Source organism: Lithobates pipiens, unplaced genomic scaffold, assembly GCF_037356315.1.
Source record: "Lithobates pipiens isolate NorthernLeopardFrog02 unplaced genomic scaffold, aLitPip1_a1.2 Scaffold_19, whole genome shotgun sequence".
NCBI classification, from domain to species: domain Eukaryota; kingdom Metazoa; phylum Chordata; class Amphibia; order Anura; family Ranidae; genus Lithobates; species Lithobates pipiens.
In genome coordinates, this window is record NW_027507764.1 from 42,852,549 (window position 1) to 42,879,335 (window position 26,787).

At 46.3% G+C, this 26,787-nt stretch overlaps 1 long non-coding RNA gene across 1 annotated transcript in view; it reads left to right on the forward strand.

Annotated features, from left to right (window-relative positions):
- Positions 1-26,787, forward strand: part of LOC143995926 (uncharacterized) — a 70,933-nt gene that overhangs the window by 12,602 nt on the left and 31,544 nt on the right. Inside the window, exon 3 of the long non-coding RNA XR_013277490.1 lies at positions 25,684-25,877. This is a non-coding gene — a long non-coding RNA (uncharacterized LOC143995926). The remainder of the gene's footprint in view (positions 1-25,683; positions 25,878-26,787) is intronic.

Genomic DNA, 26,787 nt, shown 5'->3' on the forward strand with positions numbered 1-26,787 from the left:
ATCTGATGGACTGTGACAGGTACTCGGGTAATCTGATGGACTGTGACAGGTACTCGGGTACTCTGATGGGCTGTGACAGGTACTCGGGTAATCTGATGGACTGTGACAGGTACTCGGGTACTCTGATGGACTGTGACAGGTACTCGGGTAATCTGATGGACTGTGACAGGTACTCGGGTACTCTGATGGGCTGTGACAGGTACTCGGGTAATCTGATGGGCTGTGACAGGTACTCCGGTACTCTGATGGACTGTGACAGGTACTCGGGTAATCTGATGGACTGTGACAGGTACTCGGGTAATCTGATGGACTGTGACAGGTACTCGGGTACTCTGATGGGCTGTGACAGGTACTCGGGTACTCTGATGGGCTGTGACAGGTACTCGGGTACTCTGATGGGCTGTGACAGGTACTCGGGTAATCTGATGGACTGTGACAGGTACTCGGGTAATCTGATGGACTGTGACAGGTACTCGGGTAATCTGATGGACTGTGACAGGTACTCGGGTACTCTGATGGGCTGTGACAGGTACTCGGGTACTCTGATGGGCTGTGACAGGTACTCGGGTACTCTGATGGGCTGTGACAGGTACTCTGATGGACTGTGACAGGTACTATGATGGGTGGTGACAGGTCCTCTTTATTTGGGGGGCAATCAGTGTGATTGATGTGTACTGTAAGCGGTAACGATTGGTGTGTGAGGAGGAGAACCCGGTAACATCTCGTTACCGTGGTTTGTTTACATTTAGTGATCGGCTGTGAAAGGATGAAAGGATCACAGCTGATCACATGGGTAAACAGCTGACCAATAGCTGTTTACCAGTGTCGGTGCCGAGCAATGTTCCCGGGAACATGCCACCATCGACGTGCACGCGCATCGTGATCGAGCGCATGCGCCGCGCACAGTGGGGGTGGAACCATCTGTGATCGGCCGTGACTTCATCACTTGGTAAACAGCCATACCCAATGGCTGTTCACTCCCCTCTGTGGCGAGCGGTGTCTCCGTGACACGCCACCACCAAAGGAACAGGGATGCGCATGCACGATCGCGCACATTTCCTGTTTAAATGGGAGGACGTCATATGACTCCCTCCCGCCACAAGAGCCGCGCCGCCTGGCCGTCATTTGACAGCTGGCGTTTGGCAACCAGTTAAACAATATGGCAATTATTTTTTAGCTGGGAGCTTCCTCCCATTCACTAGACTCTGGGGAAAATGTTTTTGCAAAGTGCAACTTCCCTTACAAAGTGAACAGCCTTTAGTAAATTAAACTCAGTGACAATGGTGTCATCCATAAAATAAATATATGTATATAAGCGCACACAGTCTGCATTCCTACTTACAACTGCTCTTGTTCCAGAACAATACACAGGGATCTTTTAATAAGCGTTTTCACCCAAGATTCACACATCGTTCCCCCAAAATTAAAACATTTTTGCAGAGTGAGTGTGGATTTTGAATGAAAATATTGATACATTGGGGTTGATTTACTAAAGGCAAATAGACTTTGTACGGGAAAAGTGCCTATTCCATTTATTTTCCACTTCTCATCAGTCGCGTATCTCTACTGCCCTCTTGTGTTTATTTGTATTTATTGCATGCTTTGTACAAAGGCAATTTTGGACAATTGTTTTGTACAAAAGCAATGAAAGGCAATTAGACCGGTCACTTTGCAAGGAATTTGCCCCAGAGCTAAGTGAATAAAGGTGAAGCTTTTAGCGCTGTTGCACTTTGAACGACAATTGCGCGGTCATACAACACTGTACCCAAATGAAATTTTTATCTTTTTTTTTTTCACACAAATAGAATTTCCTTTGGTGGTATTTGATCACATCTGTGTTTTTTTTTATTCTTTGTTAAAAAAATAAAAAAAGACAGATTTAAAAAAAAATAAAAAAACATTTTATATTTTAGTAAATTTTGCAAACAGGTAATTTTTCTCCTTAATTGATGTACGATGATGAGTAGAGCTATGCGATTTTCTCCCAAAAAAAATCTGCATTTAAAAAAAAAAAAAACTGGATTCACAATTCGAATCAAGTTTTTTTTTTTGTTTTTTTGTTTTTTATGATGGACACTGCATCGGTCCTGAGGAGCTACGGGCAGGAGATTTTAGGCAAGGCCGCGGCTTTGGGCCTACTCTGCGGCATCCAGCCTCACGAACTAGGCCGAAGCCACAACCTCGCCTAAAAACTCCTGCCCGCAGCTCTTCAGGACCGGCACGGTGTCAGCGACGGTCCGGGTGAATAAAAAAAAAATCAATTTTATTCCCCAGCCCTACTGATGAAGCTGCACTAATGGGCACCAAAAGGCTGCATTGAGGGGCACTGGTAAGGCAAAACTGATGGGCACTGATAAGGCGCCCCTAATGGGCACAAATAGGTGGCACTGATGAGGTGGCACTGGTGGGCACCGATAGGTGACATTAGTGGGCACTGAGAGTTGGCACTGATGGGTGTCACTGAAGGGCATTGGTAGGTGGCACTGATAGTTGTCACTGAAGGGTGGCAGTGATGGGCACTGGTAAGTGACACTGATAGGCAGCACTGCTAGGTGGTACTGATGAGACACAGGTGGGCATTGATAGGTGGCACTTGTGGGCAATGATAGGTGGCACTGATTGCTGGCACTTATGTACTGTGAGCACTGATTGGTGGCACTGGCAGTTGGTATTGGTGGGCACATAACAGGCTCTTCCTCTTCGGGACAGATGTCCCTTCAAACAGGAGCCGGTGATCAGCTTTTTTTTTCTCCTCACACTGTAAGCGTGAGAGGCAAAGAAAAAACTATTACTGATCTTCTGTTTACATCATGTGATCAGCTGTCATTGGCTGACAGCTGATCACGTGGTAAGGGATCTTGGATCTGTGATCACCCAAGTCTCATTGACTCGGGTGATCACAGTGCGCGCCCTTCAGGGGGGCATGGCGAGCCTGCAAAGGGGAGGACCTCAATAGACGTACTCCCGGCAAAGCAGATCCGCGCTGTAGCCGTCATGTTTTTTATGCTGTTAATATATCCATCTTCTTTAGCCTGCAAAATCCCGAGCGCCACCCTCATTATTAGTATGAGCCGGGGCATGTGGCTGGGCATGTTCACAAGTCTGTGCCCGAGCCCGCAAGGAAGCTGACAGCGCGCAGCAGCGCCTCCGCCAATCACAGGCGCTGTGACATTTCCCCGATCTCTGCATCTGCAGTCCGCAGATGCGGGGATCAGGAATAGACACGGTGCCTGTGATTGGCGGAGGCGCTGCGTGCTCTCAGTTTCCTTGCGGGCTCGGGCACAGATATGTGAACATGCCCAGCCACACACCCCAGCTCATACTAAGAATGAGCGTGGCACTCGGGATTTGTCAGGCTAAAGAAGATGAATATATTAACAGCATAAAAAACATAACACACTCGAGCTTTGGGGGCCACAGATGTGTATATATATGCAAATTCCAAGTGGGGGCTACATGAAACCGGAATGCGGACCCCAAAATGGCCCGCGGGCCAGACTTTGGACATGCCTGATATAGACAATCGGAAAAAATTACGAAAAATATATTAATACAAAGTACATAACAGAAAAGTTAAAACAAAGGTGACTTTGTTACTTCCTTTTTATAGGATAGGCGCCTGAGATCTGTGCAGCTGTGAGACTGAACACGTCTCACTTTCTCCATCCAGCACTTTTCTCTATCGCCACTATTGGTATCCATGTACAATACTACCAGCGGGACACCTCTGGGTTCCAGTGGTACTTTGCCAAACGAGGTACTTATCTTATCACTTGTCACATCGGCACCTTAGTCTCCTTTATTTGTCTTTTTTTCACTCCTAATGCTGCGCACACACGACCGGACTTTCCGGCAGAAAAGGTCAGACGGTCTTCCCGACAGAGTTCCGACCGAACGGATTTGGCCACACACGATCCAACCAATGTTGTTTTGAACGCGGTGACGTATGACGGGACTAGAAAAGGAAATTCAATAGCCAGTAGCCAATAACTGCCCTTGCATTGTGTTTGGTCCATCGGACCAGCATACAGACGAATGGCTTTCTCAATAGGAATTGATTCCGTTGGAAAGATTTGAAACATGTTCTATTTCTAGGTCCGTCTGAATTTTTTTTAGAAAATTGTTCGGCTTATCCCAGACACGATCGGAAGATCCGACGGAATGATTCCGTCAGAACTTTTCTGCCAGTCGTGTGTACGCAACATTAGAGGCACTTCCCCTTTCCCCTCACCCTGGATGTACAGTTCCACATACCCTCTTTTTTCACTTTGTTTCCCCCTATTTTTTCTTTCCCTTTCCCTCTTCTTCTTCCCCCTTCTTGTCTTCCCTCCCCCCCTTGTTTCTTCCTCCCCTTTTCCTTCCTTGGCTTCCCCTCTCTCCTCTTCCCGCTTTTCCACCTCCTTCCCTCCCCCTTTTTCTTCCTTTTTTACCCCCCATCTCTTGATTTCCTCCTCCTCGTTCCCCACTCTTCTTGGTTCCCTTCTGTGTCCTTTTCTTTCACATCCCTTTTCCTTCTTTTCTTGCTCTTTGTTCACCTCTTTGCTCTCCAGTTTCTTCTTTGGTTCCTTTTCTTTTCTTTTCCCTTTCCATGCGTTTCACCTCCCCTTCCCTGTGTTTGTTGTCCCCCCCATCTTGTTAATTTTCCCTTTCCTTTTTCCTTCCCTCTCTCTGTCCTTTTCAGAAGTGCGCCAATTTTGTCTTCTTTTTCCAGGTTTTTTTTTTTGCTCACCATTCATTCACGGGTTGCACCATCTTTCCTGGTCACTATCACCCCACTTCAATTCACGGTTTCAGCACCTCCCTGGGACACCTTGCCCTCTTGGCATATTATAGTTTTGGCATTCTCATCTCCTGTATTTCATTTCACCCAGACTACTCCGGCCTTTTGACTTATTCACCCTCCCCCAGTTGCCGCGGGAGGCTCCACTGGGTACGCCCCGTGCCTCGATTGCACCAGATTCTGGTTAAGCAGCCTTATACTTCTATTAATCCTTTCCCCTTTTTCACTTAATTGTATAACTTTTTACTAATGTATATATCTCTGATGATATCGCCATTGACCTTATGTCTTATTTACAGATGTATTTCCTGACGAAGCAGTTTACTCCACGAAACTAGTTGAAGTACTATGTATGACCAATGTCGCGTACACACATAGCCGACTACTTCCCGCCAGACTGTCCGCCAGACTTTCCGAACGGGCTACTTGCCCACACACGGCACTTTTTCAGCGGACTAATACGGCGTACTAAGTCCGCCGTACTATCCGCCGTACTTTTGAAATGAACGGACTCGCCCACACACGCGGAGGAAAGTCCGCTCATTTTGAGCACGTCTCCAGGTAGGCGGGGCCCGCGAAAGAAATGTCGCTAGCCCCGCCACCTGGTATGGACTTAAAGGGGAACCCCAACGCTGAAACAATCGGTGTGGGGGTCCCCCCCAGATCCACATCAGACCCTTGTCTGAGCACGCTACCCGGCCGTCCAGGAAAGGGGGAGGACGAGCGAGTGCCCCCCCCCTCCTGAGCCGTACCTGGCTGCGTGCCCTCAACATGGGGGGGTGCCTTGGGGAAGAGGGGCCAAGTGGCCCCCCCCACCCCAAAACACCTTGTCCCCATGTTGATGAGGACAAGGACCTCTTCCCGACAACCCTGGCCGTTGGTTGTCAGGGTCTGCGGGCGGGGGGCTTATCGGAATCCGGGAGCCCCCTTTAATAAGGGGGCCCCCGGATACCTGCCCCCACCCTATGTGAATGAGTATGGGGTACAATGTACCCCTACCCATTCACCTGTAAAATAAAGTAAAAAAAAACACAACAAACAAGGGTTAAAATAGTTTATTGTACAGCTTCGGGGGTCTTCCGTCTTCGGGGGTCTTCTTGCCGGACTCCTCCGCTATCTTCTTCTAGCTCTTTTTTACTGGCGCTCGGACAAGGGTCTAATGTGGACCTGCGGGGGACCCCCACGCCTATTTTTTACGGCGTTGGGGCTCCCCTTTAAGTCCATACCAGGTGGCGGGGCCAGCGACGTCTCCTTCGCGGGCACCGCCTACCTGGAGACGTGCTCAAAATGAGCGGACTTTTCTCCGGCGGGAAAAGTCCGTTCATTTCAAAAGTACGGCGGACTGGCATACGCACAGCCGGATTGTCCGCCGAAATGCAAGTCCGGCGGGAAAATTGGAGTGCAAAACTACTTTCTAAGTCCCCCGTACTTTCGGGTCAAAAAAAGTCCGCCGGAGGCTACACACGGGGGGATTGTCCGGCGCACTTGAGTTTGCCGGACTTTTTCACCCGATTGTTTGATCGTGTGTACGCGGCACAAGTCACCTTTGTTTTAACTTTTCAGTTATGTAATTTGTATTGATACATTTTTCGTAATTTTTTTACAAGTGTCTATATACTTTATTTTGTGCTTTTCCCACACTGTACTGAGACAGTCCACTTGTTCCTTGCCCCCGGTGAATCCTGGTTGGGGACCAGGTTCCCAAACACCTATTCCATTTAAATTTGAATGATGATACCAATTGCTGCTTTATATTCGTGGTTATTACTTTCAGAGGCCACACATTTTCTTCTTTTATATAATATAATAATAATATAATATATTTTAGCAGATTTTGTTTTTCTTATTGTGCTCTGCTGCCATCTTGTGGCGCAGTCATCATGTAATATTATAAATAAGATTGAAATTGTCTATCTAAAGCCAAACCTTATGGGCAAAAAAACTTGTTAAAATGGATCTAAAAACAAAACCTTTTTATTTTTATGGCTCATTCTTGGGTTCTCTGCAGCTAGAGGAGATCATTGAATAGGTGTTTGCTGATCTCTCCCCCACCCCTCCACCTGGTCTAAGGGCAGGCCCATAGGGGGGTTAGAGGAGCCTGGGAAGAATGGGGATAAGGGTCACACAGGGGTCAGAGAGCACACATCCAGGGATCATAGAAAGTGATCAGCGATGTACATCACCCACCCTGGACCCCTGCACTATGTATATTAACCAAACTGAACCCCTGCACTATGTATCTCACCCACCCCGGATCCCTGCACCATGTATCTCACCCACCCCAGATCCCTACACCATGTACCTCACCCACCCCGGATCCCTGCACCATGTATCTCACCCACTCCGGATCCCTGCACCATGTACCTCACCCACCCCGGATCCCTGCACCATGTATCTCACCCACCCCGGATCCCTGCACCATGTACCTCACCCACCCCGGATCCCTGCACCATGCACCTCACCCACCCCGGATCCCTGCACCATGTATCTCACCCACCCCGGATCCCTGCACTATGTACCTCACCCACCCCGGATCCCTGCACCATGTACCTCACCCACCCCGGATCCCTGCACCATGTACCTCACCCACCCCGGATCCCTATACCATGTACCTCACCCACCCCGGATCCCTGCACCATGTACCTCACCCACCCCGGATCCCTGCACCATGTACCTCACCCACCCTGGATCCCTGCACTATGTATATTACCCAAACTGAACCCCAAACTGAACCCCGGCACTATGTACCTCACCCACTCCGGATTTTGTGTGGCCGCCTTTATTTTCCAGCACTGCCTTAACCCTCTTGGGCATGGAGTTCACCAGAGCTTCACAGGTTCCCACTGGAGTCCTCTTCCCCTCCTCCATGACAACATCACAGAGCTGGTGGATGTTGGAGACCTTGCGCTCCTCCACCTTCTGTTTGAGGATGTCCCACAGATGCTCAATAGGGTTTAGATCTAGAGACATGCTTGGCCAGTCCATCACCTTTACCCTCAGCTTCTTTAGCAAGGCAGTGGTCATCTTGGAGTTGTGTTTGGGGTCGTTATCATGTTGGAATACTGCCCTGCAGCCCAGTCTCTGAAGGGAGGGGATCATGCTCTGCTTCGGTATGTCACAGTACATGTTGGCATTCATGGTTCGACGGTGAGTCTTCCTTCTGGGATGACAGCCATGCAGACTAATTTGATGCAGCGTGCAGCGTATGGTCTGAGCACTGACAGGCTGACCCCCCACCCCTTCAACCTCTGCAGCAATGCTGGCAGCACTCATACGTCTATTTCCCAAAGACAACCTCTGGATATGACACTGAGCACATGCACTCAACTTCTTTGGTGGACCATGGCGAGGCCTGTTCTGAGTGGAACCTGTCCTGTTATACCGCTATATGGTCTTGGCCACCATGCTGCAGCTCAGTTTCAGGGTCTTGGCAATCTTCTTATAGCCTAGGCCATCTTTATGTAGAGCAACATTTTTTTTTTTTTTTTAGATCCTCAGATTTCTTTGCCATGAGGTGCCATGATGAACTTCCAGTGACCAGTTTACGCCCACAAAAGTAATCGGTGTTCAAATCACACACGTGCGGTATCGCCGCGATCGTTAGAGCGAGAGCAATAACTCTGATTATCTGTAACTCTAAACAGGTTACCGTTAAAATTTTTTAAACGTTGCCTATGGATTCTTTTTTAAGCACCGTAGTTTGTCGCCAAGCATGTCGGGCCTTAAAATCGCGCATGCCTGTGGAATCGCAAATAACGATGGTACCCAAAATTCTCCATGGGTGACGATTTGAAAAAAAAAATGGTTTCCAACCCCTAATGCCGCGTACACACGCCCGGACTTTCTGACGGACTAGGAGTTCCAACAGACTTTCCAAATGAACGGACTTGGCCACACACAATCACACCAAAGTCCAGCGGATTCGAACGCGATGGCGTACGACTGGACTAGAATAAGAAGTTCATAGCCAGTAGCCAATAGCTGCCCTAGCATCGGTTTTCGTGCGTCGGACTAGCATACAGACGAGCGGATTTCTCGGTAGGAACTGGGTCCGGCGGAATTTCCGGCAAAAAAATGTGAAACATGTTCTATTTCTAAATAGGATCTGTAGTCAGTGGATCTCACCATCTGCTGCGCATGCTTCGCAGACTCATCCCTTTTATCCCAAAGAATGACAAAGCAGTGGTAGTTGGAACAATCATTAATTCAGGACTGGACTACGCAAACTCGCTTTACATAGGATTACCACAATATCAACTTGCGCGATTACAACTGATCCAAAACACGGCGGCAAGGCTGATAACAGGAAAGAAACCCTGGGAATCCATCTCTCCTTCACTGAGGAGCTTACATTGGCTAACCGTAAAAAATCGGATCACGTTCAAGACCCTTTGCCTCACCCACAAATGCGTGCATAGAGAAGCTCCGCAATACCTAATGGAGAAAATAAATCATTACACACCAAACCGCACTCTTCAATCAGCCAACAAAAACCTCCTCCTAGTGCCCAAAGCCGGGTATAAATCCAAGAGGGATCGGAGATTCGCTGTCCAAGGGCCTCAGCTATGGAATGCTCTACCAATCAACATCCGCCTGGAAGAAAATCACCTGGCTTTTAGGAAAAAACTCAAGACCTTCCTCTTTTAGCAGATGATCAAAGCTCGCCACAGCGCCTAGAGGCGATTCAGTTCGCATTGTGCGCTATACAAGTATTTCATTAATTCATTCATTAACCACTTCAGCCTCGGACCAATAAACACCTTAAGGACCAGGGGTCTTTTTACAATTTTGCACTGCGCTGCTTTAACTGGTAATTGCGCGGTCATGCAATATTGCACCCAAACGAAATTTGCGTCCTTTTCTTCCCACAAATAGAGCTTTCTTTTGATGGTATTTGATTGCCTCTGCGATTTTAATTTTTTGCGATATAAATGGAAAAAGAGCGAAAATTTTGAAAAAAAATGATATTTTCTTCTTTTTGTTATAAGAAAAATTGAATAAACTAAATTTTAGTCATACATTGAGGGCAAAATTTATTCAGCCACATGTCTTTAGTAAAAAAAATGTCAATAAGCGTATATTTTTTGGTTTGCGCAAAAGTTATAGCGTCTACAAACTAGAGTACATTTTCTGGAATTTACACAGCTTTTAATTTATGACTGCCTATCTCATTTCTTGAGGTGCTAAAATGGCAGGGCAGTACAAACCCCCCCCCAAATGACCCCATTTTGGAAAGTAGACACCCCAAGGAAACTGCTGATGGGTATGTTGAGCCCATTGAATATTTTTTTTTTTTGTCCTAAGGGATTGAATAATGACAAAAAAATAAAAATTTACAAAAAGTTGTCACTAAATGATATATTGCTCACACATGCCATGGTTATATGTGGAATTGCACCCCAAAATATATTCCGCTACTTCTCCCGAGTACGGGGATACCACATGTGTGGGACTTTTTGGGAGTCTAGTCGCGCACGGCATCCCGAAAACCAATCACCACCTTCAGGATTTCTAAGAGTGCAAATTTTTGATTTCACCCCTCACTACCTATCACAGTTTCGAAGGCCATAAAAAGCCAAAATAGCACAAAACCCCCCAAAATGACCCCATTTTGGAAAGTAGACACCCCAAGCTATTTACTGAGAGGCATGTTGAGTCCATGGAATATTTTATATTTTGCCACAAGTTGCGGGAATATTACAAACTTTTTTTTTTTTGCACAAAGTTGTCACTAAATGATATATTGCTCACACATGCTATGGGCATATGTGAAATGACACCCCAAAATACATTCTGCTGCTTCTCCTGAGTACAGGGATACCACATGTGTGGGACTTTTTGGGAGCCTAGCCGCATACGGGACCCCAAAATCCAAGCACCGCCTTCAGGATTTCTAAGGGCATAATTTTTTTATTTTACTCCTCACTACCTATTGCCCCGTACACACGAGAGGGATTAAGTCTGACAGACCTCCAAAGGAGTTCCGCCGGAGTTCCGCCGGAGTTCCGACGGAGTTCTGGCGGACTTTTCGACCGAACGGACTTGACCACACACCATCACACCAAACTCCGACGGAGTCGAACGTGATGACGTACGACTGGATTCGACGTAGGAAGTTCCTAGACAGTAGCCAATAGCTGCCCTAGCGTCGGTTTTAGTCCGTCGGAGTAGCACACACACGAGCGGATTTTTCAAAGGGGACCGGGTCCGGCGGAGTTCCGTCGGGAAAATTTAAAGCATGCTTCATTTCTAAAGTCCGTCAGACTTTAGCTTCGCTAAAGTCCGTTGCAGCCCACACACGATCGGATAGTCCGCCGGACTCAGTCCGTCGGAGTTTGGATGTCGAAAAGTCCGCTCGTGTGTACGGGGCATAACACTACCTATCACAGTTTTGACGGCCATAAAATGCCAAGATGGCACAAAACCCCCCCAAATGACCCCATTTTGGAAAGTAGACACCCCAAGCTATTTGCCGAGGGCCATCTTGACACTATTGAATTTTTTTTTTTTTTGTCCCAAGGGATTGAATAATGACAAAAAAAAAAAAAATGTACAAAAAGTTGTCACTAAATGATATATTGCTCACACATGCCATGGTTATATGTGGAATTGCACCCCAAAATATATTCAGCTACTTCTCCCGAGTATGGGGATACCACATGTGTGGGACTTTTTGGGAGTCTAGTCGCGTACGGCACCCCGAAAACCAATCCCCACCTTCAGGATTTCTAAGGGTGCAAAGGCCATAAAATGCCAAAATAGCACAAAACCCCCCCAAATTACCCCATTTTGGAAAGTAGACACCCCAAGCTATTTACTGAGAGTCATGTTGTCTGAACGAAAAAAAAGAGATTGATCGGTGGGTATGCCCACCATTAGATACCTCCCTTCATCCACCCACTTCTAATGATGGACATACATGCACCATTTATATATGCCGAAGCATGGGGGCATCCTCCCGCAAAAAAGTTATGCCGCGTACATACGTTCAAACTTTTCCATGGGCAAGCCCCTGTCGGAATTTTGACCGTATGTACGCGGCATTAGGAGCAAAATCGCTCCTCCACCCCTTATGCCCCCATGCTTCGGCATATATGCTCTTTTTTAACTGTGGTGGTGAAATCACCGCCTACAGCACTGGAGTCACGGCTTTATGTATCGTGGGAGCAAACGCTGTTGCTGTCAAGATAAATAAATCCGCGCTGCAGCTGAATGACGTACCTGCTAAGCAAATTATGGTTAACGTTAAAACAAAGTAACATCCCAGTAAAACCTTACCATACCATACCTGCAAAGCAATTGCCAAAAAAAACAGTAAAAAATAAAACATTTTTTAACACAACCTGTGCCTAAAATATATATATGCCGAAGCATGGGGGCATCCTCCCGCAAAAAAGTTATGCTGCGTACATACGTTCAAACTTTTCCACGGGCAAGCCCTCCGTCGGAATTTTGACCGTATGTACGCGGCATTAGGAGCAAAATCACTCCTCCACCCCTTATGCCCCCATGCTTCGGCATATATGCTCTTTTTTAACTGTGGTGGTGAAATCACCGCCTACAGCACTGGAGTCACGGCTTTATGTATCGTGGGAGCAAACGCTGTTGCTGTCAAGATAAATAAATCCGCGCTGCAGCTGAATGGCGTACCTGCTAAGCAAATTATGGTTAACGTTAAAACAAAGTAACATCCCAGTAAAACCTTACCATACCATACCTGCAAAGCAATTGCCAAAAAAAACAGTAAAAAATAAAACATTTTTTAACACAACCTGTGCCTAAAATATATATATGCCGAAGCATGGGGGCATCCTCCCGCAAAAAAGTTATGCTGCGTACATACGTTCAAACTTTTCCACGGGCAAGCCCTCCGTCGGAATTTTGACCGTATGTACGCGGCATTAGGAGCAAAATCGCTCCTCCACCCCTTATGCCCCCATGCTTCGGCATATATGCTCTTTTTTAACTGTGGTGGTGAAATCACCTCCTACAGCACTGGAGTCGCGGCTTTATGTATCGTGGGAGCAAACGCTGTTGCTGTCAAGATAAATAAATCCACGCTGCAGCTGAATGGCGTACCTGAAAACATAAAAAATGGTTAACAATAACACAGTAAACAGTAAAGTATAAAAAATTTGAGAGAAGAGAGAGAGAGAGAGAGAGAGAGAGAGAACAATAAAATGACAACTATTTTTGGTTTTTATATTTTATATTTTTTTTGGTTTTTTTATTTTACTTTTTTTTTTATTTTATTTTTTTTATACACTTTTTTTTGAACTGTAAACTGTAACTGTAACGGTTCGGGTCTCTCAAAATGCGATGGCATCTTGGGAGACCCTGTGTAAGTGTGCCTAGCCTGTGAAATGCTGTACCCTACGCTAATACTTCACTAGTTCATGGTAGCGTTCAAAACACTCACCCTGACAAAGACCAGGATTGCCAGGACAGCGTGGACAATAAGAACGGGTGTCACGCCTATATCCGCGCTTGCTACAGACACGACATCTTTTTTGGGGGGCTCGTTGGGTAGGGGTACTCGGGAGGACATAAGAATAATGCCTCTCATGCAGCCGGCTTACTGCATTTGGTTGGGAATGGTGAGGTACAGAACCGTCTGGAAACAGAAGCTCTGTGACAACCTCTCTTTGGAAGAAAAGAAAGGTTAATGTTCCGCCTGAAGTTTTGTGTAGCACAAAAGCATTCAGCAAAGCCAATTGAAATAAGTAAGCAGACACTTTTTTGTACCAGCGTCTGGTCTTACGGGAAGTTAGATACGGCGCCAACATCTGGTCATTGAGGTCCACCCCTCCCATATTTTTGTTATATTCGTGGACACAGAGGGGTTTCTCCACAATACCAGTCGCCGTAGAAATTTGGACCGTCGTGTCTGCATGAAGGGAGGTAAGAACGAAAACATTCTTATTATGCCTCCACTTCATAGCGAGCAAATTATTACACCGATAGCAGGCTCTCTCCCCCAGCCTAAGACGGGAATCTACAAGCCACTGGGGAAAGCCCCGGCGATTAGGTCGCACGGTGCCACATGCTCCAATCTGATTATCAAATAAATGACTAAACAGTGGCACGCTGGTGTAATAGTTGTCCACGTACAAGTGGTACCCCTTTCCGAATAAGGGTGACACCAATTTCCACACTATCTTGCCAGCGCTTCCTATGTAATCAGGGCAGTTCTCCGGCTCTACGTAACTATCTTTACCCTCATAAACCAGAAAGCTCCATGCATAGCCTGTGGCCCTATCACAGCACGTATAGAGCTTGACCCCGTATCTGGTACGCTTGTTGGGAATGTACTGTTTGAATGACAAGCGACCAGTAAACTTAACCAGGGTCTCATCAACGCAGACAACTTTTTGGGGAGTAAACAAGTCTGCAAAACGTTGGTTGAAGTGGTTTATGAGGGGCCGAATTTTGTAGAGCCGATCGTATTCAGGGTCTCCACGTGGACAACAAAGTTCATTGTCACTGAAGTGCAAGAACCGCAAAATCATCTCGTATCGTTTCCTGGACATGGAGTTAGAGAACATGGGCATGTGGTCAGCCGGATGCGTGGACCAATAAGCCCGCATCAGCATAAATTTATGTGTGCCCATGTTGAGGGAAAGGCCCAAAAACGTCTTAAATTCGGAAACCGTAACTGGTTTCCAATCTCTGGCAAGAGACGGCAACTGGGGATTAGCGGCGATGCGTTGACCAGCATATAAATTGGTTTGGTCCACAATAGATCTATAGAGATCTTCCGTGAGATACAGAGAATAAAAATCGAGTGGCGTAAAATCATCTGTATCCACCTGAATACCGGGTTGGGCAGTGAATGGGGGAAGTACGGGTTCTGCAGAAGTGGTGGGCACCCAATTGGGATAGGCGAATTCTGCAGGAAGGGCACTATGGGTACGACGGGCCTGTCTTTGTCTTCTTCTTCTTGGTGGCAGCGGGACACTACTTGTGCTTGCCACCTCGCCAGCTTGAACTGCACTTATGGGACTCGCCACGTCACCACGTGATACTGCAGTGCTGGATGTACGTCCAGGGTGTACTAGGCCGCTGGTGCTTGCCAGTTCACCAAAAGGATGAGCGGCGCTAGTACTGGCTCTATACTCCATACGAGGGACTTGCGGTTCCTGCACCTCAACAACATCAGAAAATCGGGGTCGGGTACGCCTGACAATAGCAGGGACCTCTTCTTCGTCGTCAGAGCTATCTGACATGGAGGCGCTGTCCTCTACAGGTTCGTATTCTGAGCCTGAATCTGACAGATCAGTGTCTTCCTCTTCACTATCTGTCATGCTCAGAAACGTGTAGGCCTCTTCACTAGTGTACCTTCGCTTTGCCATTTTGGGCTCTAAATTTAGGGGTACAGTAGTGAGACTCACAGGTAAAAAAGCACCTAGCCTGTCAGCGACTGTATAAAACGCTACAAAAAAAAACTGTTAGCGATCGCAGGGATCAGGCCTGACTCTGCGAATGCTGCAGTTATGTGTGTTGTGTTTTGTAAGTGACAGTGATCGATCGATACTGTACCTGGGTGGGCTGGGCTGGGCTGGGCAGAGGGGCAAAACGCAGGTGCTAGCAGGTATCTGGATTGATCCTGCTAACAATGCGTTTTTTTAGAACCCTAAATTGCTGGGCACGCTAGTATAGATCTGATCAGATCAGATATTGATCTGTTCGGATACTATACCACTAAGGGAGGTGTATGCTTTGCGCGTGGGTGTTAGCGGTGCTGGCACTAACCTAGCACTGCCTGTGGCGACGCAGACCCTTTCTGACCCTAAAACCAAATTTATATCACCCGCCGGGTGATCAGGGGGTTAAACCTTTATTAGGTAATAAATGGCGGGTGCCCTGATGCTATAAAAAGCGAACTACCTAACCAGCGTCACCCGTAACACTTATACGGTGATCACTGGTGAAAGGGTTAACTAAGGGCAATCAGGGGTTAAAACCTTTATTGGGTATTTATATGGGGGTACCTGAAGCTTTATAAAAACCTGACGGGGAACCTAAATAACTAAATAACTAACTGGCTAACCAGCGTCACCAGTGACACTTATGCAGCGATCGCTGGTGAAAGGGTTAACTCTAGGGGCAATCAAAGGGTTAAAACCTTTATTAGGTTATATATCGGGGTACCTAACGGTATAAAAACCTGGCGTTGAACCTAAAAACAAACTAGCTTCCTAGCGGGACCAGTGACACTATTGCAGCGATCAGAAAAACGATCGCTTAGTGACACTGGTAAAAGAGGGTGAAAGGGTTAACTGGGAGGGCAATCAAGGGGTTAAACCTTTATTAGGGGGGGGTAGGGGGCTACCCTGGACCTAAAGGGGCCTAACACTAGCTGCCCTGACACTTTTTACAGTCACAACTGACACTAAATGTAGTGATCAATAAATAAATGAACACTGCATTAGTGACACTGTGACTGGGGGGGGGGGGGGGGGGGGCGGGGGGCCGATCGGGGGGTGACTGGGGTGAAATGTGTGCCTGTGTGTACCTATGTGTCAGTGGACTGTTGGTGCACTTACTTGGACGTCTTCACTCCTCGCTGTCCGGTTCAAAAAGACCGCCACGAGGAGTGTGACATCACTTCCTCCTCCTGTGTTTACATTTTCACAGGGGAGGAAGTTCGTCACTGGCCAGGAGCGATCGAGAGGGGATGGGCGGAAACCAACGGCCATCCCCTCATCGCCGATCGCTCCGGCACCGAAAGGGACCGCCGTATCTAGCGGGAGGGGGTCTGATGGGACCCCCCACCCGCTAGAAGGCATTCACGTACATTTACGTGATTGTGCCTGCCTGTGCCATTGTGTTGACGTACATTGGCAATACGGCGGTCCTGAAGTGGTTAAAGTCCGTCAGATTTTTGGACAGCAAAGGTCCGATGGAGCCCACACACACGATCGAATTGTGCGATGGATTCGTACCATCTGACCTTTTGCTGTCCAAAAGTCTGGCCGTGTGTATGCGGCATAAGACTCTCGTACAAACGAAAAATTGGGCGAACATTTTCATCTGAGGAGCTTTCGTAAGATTTTTGTATAGTGTGTGTACACAACTTTCGACAGCCGATTCCAACTTTTCCTATGAAAATTCCCGATGGGACAAACTTCAACATTTTTCTTGTATGGGAACAGAACAAACGATTTTTGTTTAATGTTTACCTTTTCCATGCGATTTTTGTACAAGAAAAAACGGAAAAGAAAGACGCATGATCAGGAACAATAAATACAAAAAAAAAAAGCCTTTGTCATACAAGAATTTTCGTACAAATTTTAATTCATCAGTTGGCTATGAAACTAGGAAAATCGGACGATCGCTCACCCCATTTTCTTATAGTGTGTACCCCACATTACATACACCCAGTGAGGTGAGTAGCCTCAGGTGATATGCAGAGATGAAACAAATCCTTCTACATAAGTTGTACCTGTTTATCTGCAACCCTCTCTTCTCCACATTCAACGTCCAGCATGTATATAGCTTGTCTGAGATTTCAGAAAACAGGGTGGAGAGCTGAAAAATTACATGTTGCAGAGCTCAGCGAGGAGAGCTCTGAGAGCTGATTGTAGGGAAGGGATACACATGAGATGAGGCTGTCAGCCATAGGCTGTGTGCTGCAGCTCCCTCCCCTGTCACTATTTTTCTCTTGGTGTCTTGTCAGAAGGGACTCATGCAGACAACAGAGGAAGGAAGCAGCAGACAGAAATGACACTTAGTGCTCTGGATTGAGACAAGTATACAGTATAGAGGAATATGCTTTGTTCATGTCTGAGGTTTACAACCACTTTAACTGTGAATTATGGACATAGAATTATTGCTCTCACTCCGACGTTCATGATGAAACCTCACATGTGGAGCAATTGATTTTTATATACACGTGCTCGCCTTGGCCTGCGATTTTTATTTGGAGGGTGCATATATATATCTATATATATATATATATATATATATATATATATATATAGTGCCTTGCGAAAGTATTCGGCCCCCTTGAACTTTTCAACCTTTTGCCACATTTCAGGCTTCAAACATAAAGATATAAACATTTTTAATTTTTTGTGAAGAATCACCAACAAGTGGGACACAATTGTGAAGTGGAACGAAATCTATTGGATATTTTAAACTTTTTTAGCAAATAAAAAACTGAAAAGTGGTGCGTGCAAAATTATTCGGCCCCTTTACTTTCAGTGCAGCAAACTCACTCCAGAAGTTCAGCGAGGATCTCTGAATGATCCAATGTTGTCCTAAATGACTGATGGTGATAAATAGAATCCACCTGTGTGTAATCAAGTCTCTGTATAAATGCACCTGCTCTGTGATAGTCTCAGGGTTCTGTTGAAAGTGCAGAGAGCATCATGAAGACCAAAGAACACACCAGGCAGGTCCGTAATACTGTTGTGGAGAAGTTTAAAGCCGGATCTGGATACAAAAAGATTTCCCAAGCTTTAAACATCCCAAGGAGCACTGTGCAAGCGATCATTTTGAAATGGAAGGAGTATCAGACCACTGCAAATCTACCAAGACCTGGCCGTCCCTCTAAACTTTCAGCTCAGACAAGGAGAAGACTGATCAGAGATGCAGCCAAGAGGCCCATGATCACTCTGGATGAACTGCAGAGAACTACAGCTGAGGTGGGAGAGTCTGTCCATAGGACAACAATCAGTCGTACACTGCACAAATCTGCCCTTTATGGAAGAGTGGCAAGAAGAAAGCCATTTCTCAAAGATATCCATAAAAAGTCTCATCTAAAGTTTGCCACAAGCCACCTGGGAGACACACCAAACATGTGGAAGAAGGTGCTCTGGTCAGATGAAACCAAAATCAAACTTTTTGCCCACAATGCAAAACGATATGTTTGGCGTAAAAGCAACACAGCTCATCACCCTCAACACACCATCCCCACTGTCACACATGGTGGTGGCAGCATCATGGTTTGGGCCTGCTTTTCTTCAGCAGGGACAGGGAAGATGGTTAAAATTGAGGGGAAGATGGATGCAGCCAAATACAGGACCATTCTGGATGAAAACCTGTTGGAGTCTGCAAAAGACCTGAAACTGGGACGGAGATTTATCTTCCAACAAGACAATGATCCCAAACATACAGCAAAATCTACAAAGGAATGGTTCACAAATAAACGTATCCAGGTGTTAGAATGGCCAAGTCAAAGTCCAGACCTGAATCCAATCGAGAATCTGTGGAAAGAGCTGAAAACTGCTGTTCACAAACGCTCTCCATCCAACCTCACTGAGTTCGAGCTGTTTTGCAAGGAAGAATGGGCAAGAATTTCAGTCTCTCGATGTGAAAAACTGATAGAGACATACCCCAAGCGACTTGCAGCTGTAATCGCAGCAAAAGGTGGCTCTACAAAGTATTAACGCAATGGGGCTGAATAATTTTGCACGCCCCACTTTTCATTTTTTTATTAGTTAAAAAAGTTTCAAAAATCCAATAGATTTCGTTCAACTTCACAATTGTGTCCCACTTGGTGGTGATTCTTCACAAAAAATAAACATTTTATATCTTTATGTTTGAAGCCTGAAATGTGGCAAAAGGTTGAAAAGTTCAAGGGGGGCGAATACTTTCGCAAGGCACTATATATATATATATATATATATTATTATTATTTTTTTTTTTTTGCTTTATTGCTATGACAAGCCCCTATCTGATAGCCTGGGCAGGTGACAGGTGCTCTTTATAGAGACATTGGGGGTCTATTAACCACTTACGGACCACCTCACGCCGATGTACGTCGGCAGAATGGCACGGCTGGGCACAAGCACGTACCTGTACATTGCTTTTTAAGTGCCCAGCCGTGGGTCGGGAGCGCGGCGCCGGCAGAGCGCTCCCGACCCGGTCCTGTGCTCCGTGACCGTGGGACCCACGGACCCGATCGCCTCTGGTGTCCCGCGATCGGGTTACAGAGCTGAAGAATGAGGAGAGGTCTGTGTAAACAAACCTCTTCCCGTGCTTCCCTGTGTGGCTGTCACCGATCGTCTGTTCCCTTTTATAGGGAAGGACGATCAGTGATGTCACATGCCAGGCCACGCCCCCTACAATAAAAAAACACATACCGTCATACATAACACTACACTGCCCCCTAGTGGTTAACTGCTTCACTGCCAGTGTCATTTACACAGGAATCAATGCATTTAAATAGCACTGACTGCTGTATAAATGACAATGGTTCCAAAAATGTGTCAAAAATGTCCGATGTGTCCGCCATAATGTCGCAGTCACAATAAAAATCGCTGATCGCCATTACTAGTAAAAAAAATTATTAATAGAAATGCTATAAAACTATCCCCTATTTTGTAAACGCTATAACTTTTGCGCAAATCAATAATCGTTAATTGCGATTTTTTTTTTTTACCAAAAATATGTAGAAGAATACGTATCGGCCTAAACTGAGGAAAAAAATTTTTTTTTTTTTTTTTTTTGGGGGATATTTATTATAGCAAAAAGTAAAAAATATTGTATTTTTTTTCAAAATTGTCGCTCTATTTTTGTTTATAGCGCAAAAATAAAAACCGCAGAGGTGATCAAATACCACCAAAAGAAAGCTCTATTTGTGGGGGTAAAAAAGGATGCCAATTTTGTTTGGAAGCCACGTCGCACGACCGCGCAATTGTCAGTTAAAGCGACAGTGCCGAATCACGAAGGGGCTTGGTCCTTTGGCTGCAAATTGAGTGCTGAATCACGAAGGGGCTTGGTCCTTTGGCTGCAAATTGGTCCGGGGCTTAAGTGGTTAAACTCCCGATATCTCCCATGCCCCTCCGTTGCAGCTGTTCATGCTCGGATGGTGCACTCTGAGCGCCTCATAAAAGTGACTAAGCAGATCTTACTGGAAAGCCCTTCACCGGCTGATGTTATGGTTTGTCCACCACTGCCGCTCACATACCTACCTTTGTAGACAAGCGGTTTATGTTTACCACCCCCCACCCTTATACTCTTCTTCCCTTTCTCGTCTGTTGTCTTGGGTGGCTGCGGTAAGAAAAGGACCCCCATACTTTCAGGTATAGACTAGAGGAGCATGTGACTGATCGCCCTTCACCCCATGTGACAGCTCTGGTGCTTGGTGATTGGGCATTCAGGTAGTCAGCACTGTCACAAAGGGGCGTGGAGAGCATCCTCAGCTCTGTGTAAGCTCCGAGTCAAAGATAAAAGTGGGATTAATAGGAAAAAAAAAATGCAAACGGCTTATTGCAGAAGAGACCTTCCCAATCGACAATCCTCCGCAGAACGAGCATGCGATACTCCGTCACCTTTTTTTGGCACAATACCAGTGTGCCGGGGTGAATGACTATCGTCCATATGCAGGAGTGACATCACCAGCGAATCAAGGGGGCGGAAGACCGGCACCCAGAGGAAGTGTGTGAGAAAATGCCGGCGCCGGCAACGGACATCATGGGCATCGGACTGTTGGCACATAGCTCAGTATTGTTGCATTTGGTTCCACTTTAATATTTTTCTTTTTCAGCTGCCCAAGCCAGCATTAAAGCAGACCTACGTTCACATATGTACTATATTGTCAAAAGTACTGAGACACCTTTACACAAATGTGAACTTTACTGTCTGCTATCCTTCTGGAGAGAAAAGCAGATGAAGGCTTTGTCAGGAAGAGTACTGTGACCTCTGAGAGGTAATAAACACCTGGAGGTGGACGATGACAAATACGGAAAAATACGCTATATTGTCAGAAGTATTGGGACACCTGCCTTTACACACACGTGAGCTTTAATGACATCCCAGTCTTAGTCCTTAGGGTTCAATATTGAGTTGGCCCACCCTTTGCAGCTATAACAGCTTCAACTCTTCTGGGAAGGCCGTCCACAAGGTTTAGGAGTGTGTCTATGGGAATGTTTGACCATTCTTCCAGAAGAACATTTGTGAGGTTGTTGGACGAGAAGGCCTGGCTCGCAGTCTCCTCTCTAATTCATCCTAAAGGTATTCTATTAGGTTGAGGTCAGGATTCTGTGCAGGCCAGTTAAGTCCCTCCAGCCCAAACTCCCTCATCCATGGCTTTATGGACCTTGCTTTGTGCGCTGGTCCAAATCACTTGTTGGAGGGGGGATTATGGTGTGGGGTTGTTTTTCAGGGGTTGGGATTGGCCCCTTAGTTCCAGTGAAGGGAACTGTTAAGGCCTCAGCATACCAAGACATTTTGGGCAATTTCATGCTCCCAATTTTGTGGGAATAGTTTGGGGGATGGCCCCTTCCGGTTCCAACATGACTGCGCACCAGAGCACAAAGCAAGGTCCATAAAGACATGCATGAGCAAGTTTGGGGTGGAGGAACTAGACTGACCTGCACAGAGTCCTGACCTCAACCTGATAGAACACCTTTGAGGTGAATTAGAGTGGAGACTGCGAGCCAGCCTTCTCATCCAACATCAGTGCCTGACCTCACAAATGCGCTTCTGGAAGAATGATCAAATATTCCCATAGACACACTCCTAATCCTTGTGGACGGCCTTCCCAGAAGAGTTGAAGCTGTTATAGCTGCAAATGGCGGAGCCAAATCAATATTGAACCCTAAGGATTTAACCCTAAGGGATTGTAAAGTGATTTTTTTTTTTTTTTAAATAACAAACATGTTATACTTACCTCCACTGTGCAGCTCGTTTTGCACAGAGTGGCCCCGAACCTGCTCTTCTGGGGTCCCTCGGCGGCTGTCTCAGCTTCCTCCCACAGGTTCTTCTTATGTTTATGCGAGCTCCCTCGCATGGTGAGAAGCATCTGCGGGCGCGCTCCCGTGATACAGCCGGCAGCTATAGCTGCTCGCTGTATCACACTCCCCCCCCCCCCCCGACGCTCCGCGTCCGTGGATGTGATTGACAGCAGCGCGAGCCAATGGCTGTGCTGCTTTCCATCTGTCCACTCCAGCCAATCAGCGGCCAGGCTGAACGGTGGAAAGGACGTCGGGACGAGCGTGGGACTTTCGAGGGGTGAGGTAAGTAAAACGGGGGGGCTGGGAGCGCCGGGACTGTCAGATGTTTTTTCACCTTAATGCATAGAATGCATTAAGGTGAAAAAACATTTACCTTTACAACCCCTTTAAGCCTCATACACATGATAGGACTTTGTACAAACTTTCCCGTGGATTTTTGTACAAAGGGCATCGGCCCGTGAACTTGTATTGCATACACACGGCAGGACTTTTTCAGCCAACTTTCACCAAATCACGTGGTTTTTCTGCTCTTTACCGCCACCTTTGGTCAACTTCTGTATTGTTGTCTGATCTTTTGCGTTGGTTCTGAGCATGCGTGATTGTACTTTGTACAAAAGTCCTATGGTTTTCTGTACACGCGAACGGACTTTGCTCCATCGCACTTTTGTTGCCGTAAGTTTGTCCGTTCCCACAGCCAACAAAAGTCAGATGAAAACCGTAAAAGTTTGTCCGATGGAGCGTACACAAGGTCAGATGTTGCCTTAAACAGCTAATTTGCATGTTTGTTGTCAAAAAGTCAGACCGTGTGTACAAGCCTTAAGAGTGGGGTGCCATTAAAGCTCATGTGTGTGTAAAGGCAGGTGTCCCAATACTTCTGACAATATAGCGTATTTTTCCATTTATACTCAGTAATGTGTCATCGTCCACCTCCAGGTGTTTATTACCTCTCAGAGGTCTTCCTGACAATGCCTTCATCTGCTTTTCCTCCCAGAAGGATAGCACCATCTTTGTTCAGGCATCATCCAGGGTCAATATCTACTCTCTGGACTGAGATGACACAATCATGTAAATCCTTGTGAGTTCTTGGATGTGTACACAAATGTCTGACACAAATCAGCCCTTTTCCCAACCTCTCACCTTGTAACGTGCTACAAATTTTCAATTTTACGGCCTGATCAGAGGGGGGGGGGAGAGGAGACTGAGGAAATGCTTCCTCCTACCTGCAGCAAGCATGATGACATCATCCTGACCTAGGTAAAGACCCCGGACTAGTGCTCAAGGATGTCTTTTTAATGATTAAAGGAAAAAAAATGAAAAATCAATCATACTGTTGCTGTAAATTGTGCCAGGAAAGTATTCATTGCGTCTTGTAAATTTATTTAAAGATGAATTTAAACTCACAAATCATATCACAGGGTGTCGGTGGGAGGTTTGTACTGTAAAAACTGGATACAATGAGCTGTAAGATATGAAGAGACTTCTATGAGACCATCAATTCTATAAAGAATCGCCGACACACATCCCCAATAACTTGTGTCCGGCCGACTCCCAAATCAGGACCGTTATCAGCTGGAATGAAGACGGCTTCATAATCCAGACATTATAGTGAGCCGCCTCTTATGGCATCTTCACCTCGTATCTCCTATTTATTCCATATTTATGGGGAAGCTGTTACTGTATTATGCATGTTAACCGCTTCAGCCCCGAAAGGATTTACCCCCCCACCCCCCCCCCCCCCCCCTTCCAGATCAGAGCACTTTTTTGCGATTCGGCACTGCGTCGCTTTAACTGACAATTGCGCGGTCGTGCGATGGGGCTCCCAAACAAAATTTAGGTCCTTTTTTCCCCCCCACAAATAGAGCTTTCTTTTTGTGGTATTTGATCACCTCTGCGGTTTTTAATTTTTGCGCTATAAAAAAAGAGCAACAATTTTGAGGAAAAAAAAAAAAAAGAAAACGCAATGTTTTTACTTTTTGTTATAATAAATATCCCCCAAAAATATATAAAAGAACATATTTTTTCCTCAGTTTAGGCCGATGCGTATTCTTCTACATATTTTTGGTAAAAAATAAATAAAAATAAGAAAATCGCAATAAGCGTATATTGATTGGTTTGCACAAAATTTATAGCGTCTACAAAAGGGGGGATAATTTTATGGCATTTTTATAAAAAAAATTTTTTTGTAGTATTGGCGCCGATCTGCGATTTTTATTGTGACTGCGACATTGATGGCGGACACATCGGACAACTTTGACACTATTTTGGGACCATTGTCATTTATACAGCGATCAGAGCTATAAAAAATGCACTGATTACTGTGTAAATGACACTGGCAGTGAAGGGATTAACCATTAGAGGGCGATCAAGGGGTTAAGTGTGTCTTAAGGAGTGATTCTAAGTGTGGGGGGGATGGGCTTCAACTCACATAACAGTGATCACTGCTCCCGCTGACAGGGAGCAGTGATTTCTGTCCTGTCACTGGGGAGAATGGGGAATGCCTTGTTTATACACCTGCTATCCCCGTCTCTTAAAGGGGACATACAGGTACGCCCATTTGCCCACAGCTACCATTGTGCTGATGTATATCAGCGTGCAGCAGTCAGCAAGTGGGTAATCTACAGAATATAAATAAATATGCAGCAAGATAGTCTAGTATTGCTGGGACTTTGATGGAGACCCTTATATAAGGGGAATGCTAATGGGGACCCCGATGCAAGGGGGATTCTGATTTAAGGCGATACTCTTATGGGGGCTCTGATGTAAAAGGGGACTCTAATGTGGACCCTGATGCAAGAAGGACTCTGATTTAAGGGGAGACTCTAATGGGACTCTGACAGAGGGGATGACTTTGATGGGGACCCTGATATAAGGGGGCCTGTAATGAGGAACATGATGTAAGGAGGGCTCTTATGGGGACCCCAATGCAAGGGGGGCTCTGATTTAGCTTTGATGTAAGGGCTCCTAAGGCAGACTGGGACCCTGATGTAAGGAGGCACTCTAATGGGGACTCTGATGTAAAGAGGGACTTTGATGGAGACCTTAATGTAAGGGGAACTCTAATGGGGAACCTGATGTAAGGGGTACTCTTATGGGGGCACCTGATGTAAGGGGTACTCTTATGGGGGCACCTGATGTAAGGTGGTTCTATTACTTACAATGTGGATGTGATTGGCTGATGTTTGTGTTCTTTCTTTGTCTTCCATCTTGTTTCTGGTACAGATAGTTGTTGGTGGAAGGACGGAATAAAAGGGTCCAGCCAGTGAAGGTGGAAGAGCTCAGAGTAATGGAGAAGAGGAGTGTCCTGCAAGGCAGAATCCGGGGCTCAGAGAAGACCGCTCACCATCAACATCTCCAAGGCCAACACACCACTGGAAGCTCTGAGGATCAGCACTAAACAGCTGCCCCGCTAGGAGGTAAAGCCTAACCTACTAACAATGTCTTTGCTACAAGTCACCCCCCAGTATCTGCTGATACCCCACATAGTTACAGGTCACCCTCCATTCTACCCATACTCTAGGCCACCCTCTGGCCCAGTCTGTAAATACTACAGATCACCAGTTATCAGGACCATCAATAGGGGGTACAGGCAGCACTTCCCATTGGGTCAGCAGGTGGTGGAACAGAAGCTGTCTGTGGATAGGTGGGGGCTGTCAGGTCAGCTTTCCAGTGCCCCATCATTTCTAATGGCAGCCCAGTCTTCATCCGGAGGGTTCAATATTGAGTTTTCCCTTTGCAGCTATAACAGGTTCACCTCTTCTGGAAAGGCCGTCCGCAAGGTTTAGGAGGGTGTCTATGGGAATGTTTGACCATTCTTCCAGAAGCACTTTTGTGAGTTCAGGCACTGATGTTTTAGACGAGAAGGCCTACCTCGCAGTCTCCGCTCTAATTCATCCCAAAGGTGTTCTATGGGGTTGAGGTCAGGACTCTGTGCAGGCCAGTCAAGTACCTCCACTCCAAACTCGCTCATCCATGTCTTTATGGACCTTGCTTTGTGCTCTGGTGAGCAATCATGTTGGAACAGGAAGAGGCCGTCCCCAAACTGTTCCCACAAAGTTGGGAGCATGAAATTGTCCAAAATGTCTTGGTATGCTGACGCCTTAAGAGTTCCCTTCACTGGAACTAAGGGGCCAAGCCCAACCTCTGAAAAGCAACCCCCACCATAATCCCCCCACTCCAAAATTCCCCCTCTGACACCATAATCCCCTCTCCACCAATTGGTTTGGACCAGCGCACAAAGACATTAATGGCTGTGTGTTGAGTTATTTGGAGGGGACAGGAAATTTACACTGTTATACAAGCTGTACACTCACTACTTTACATTGT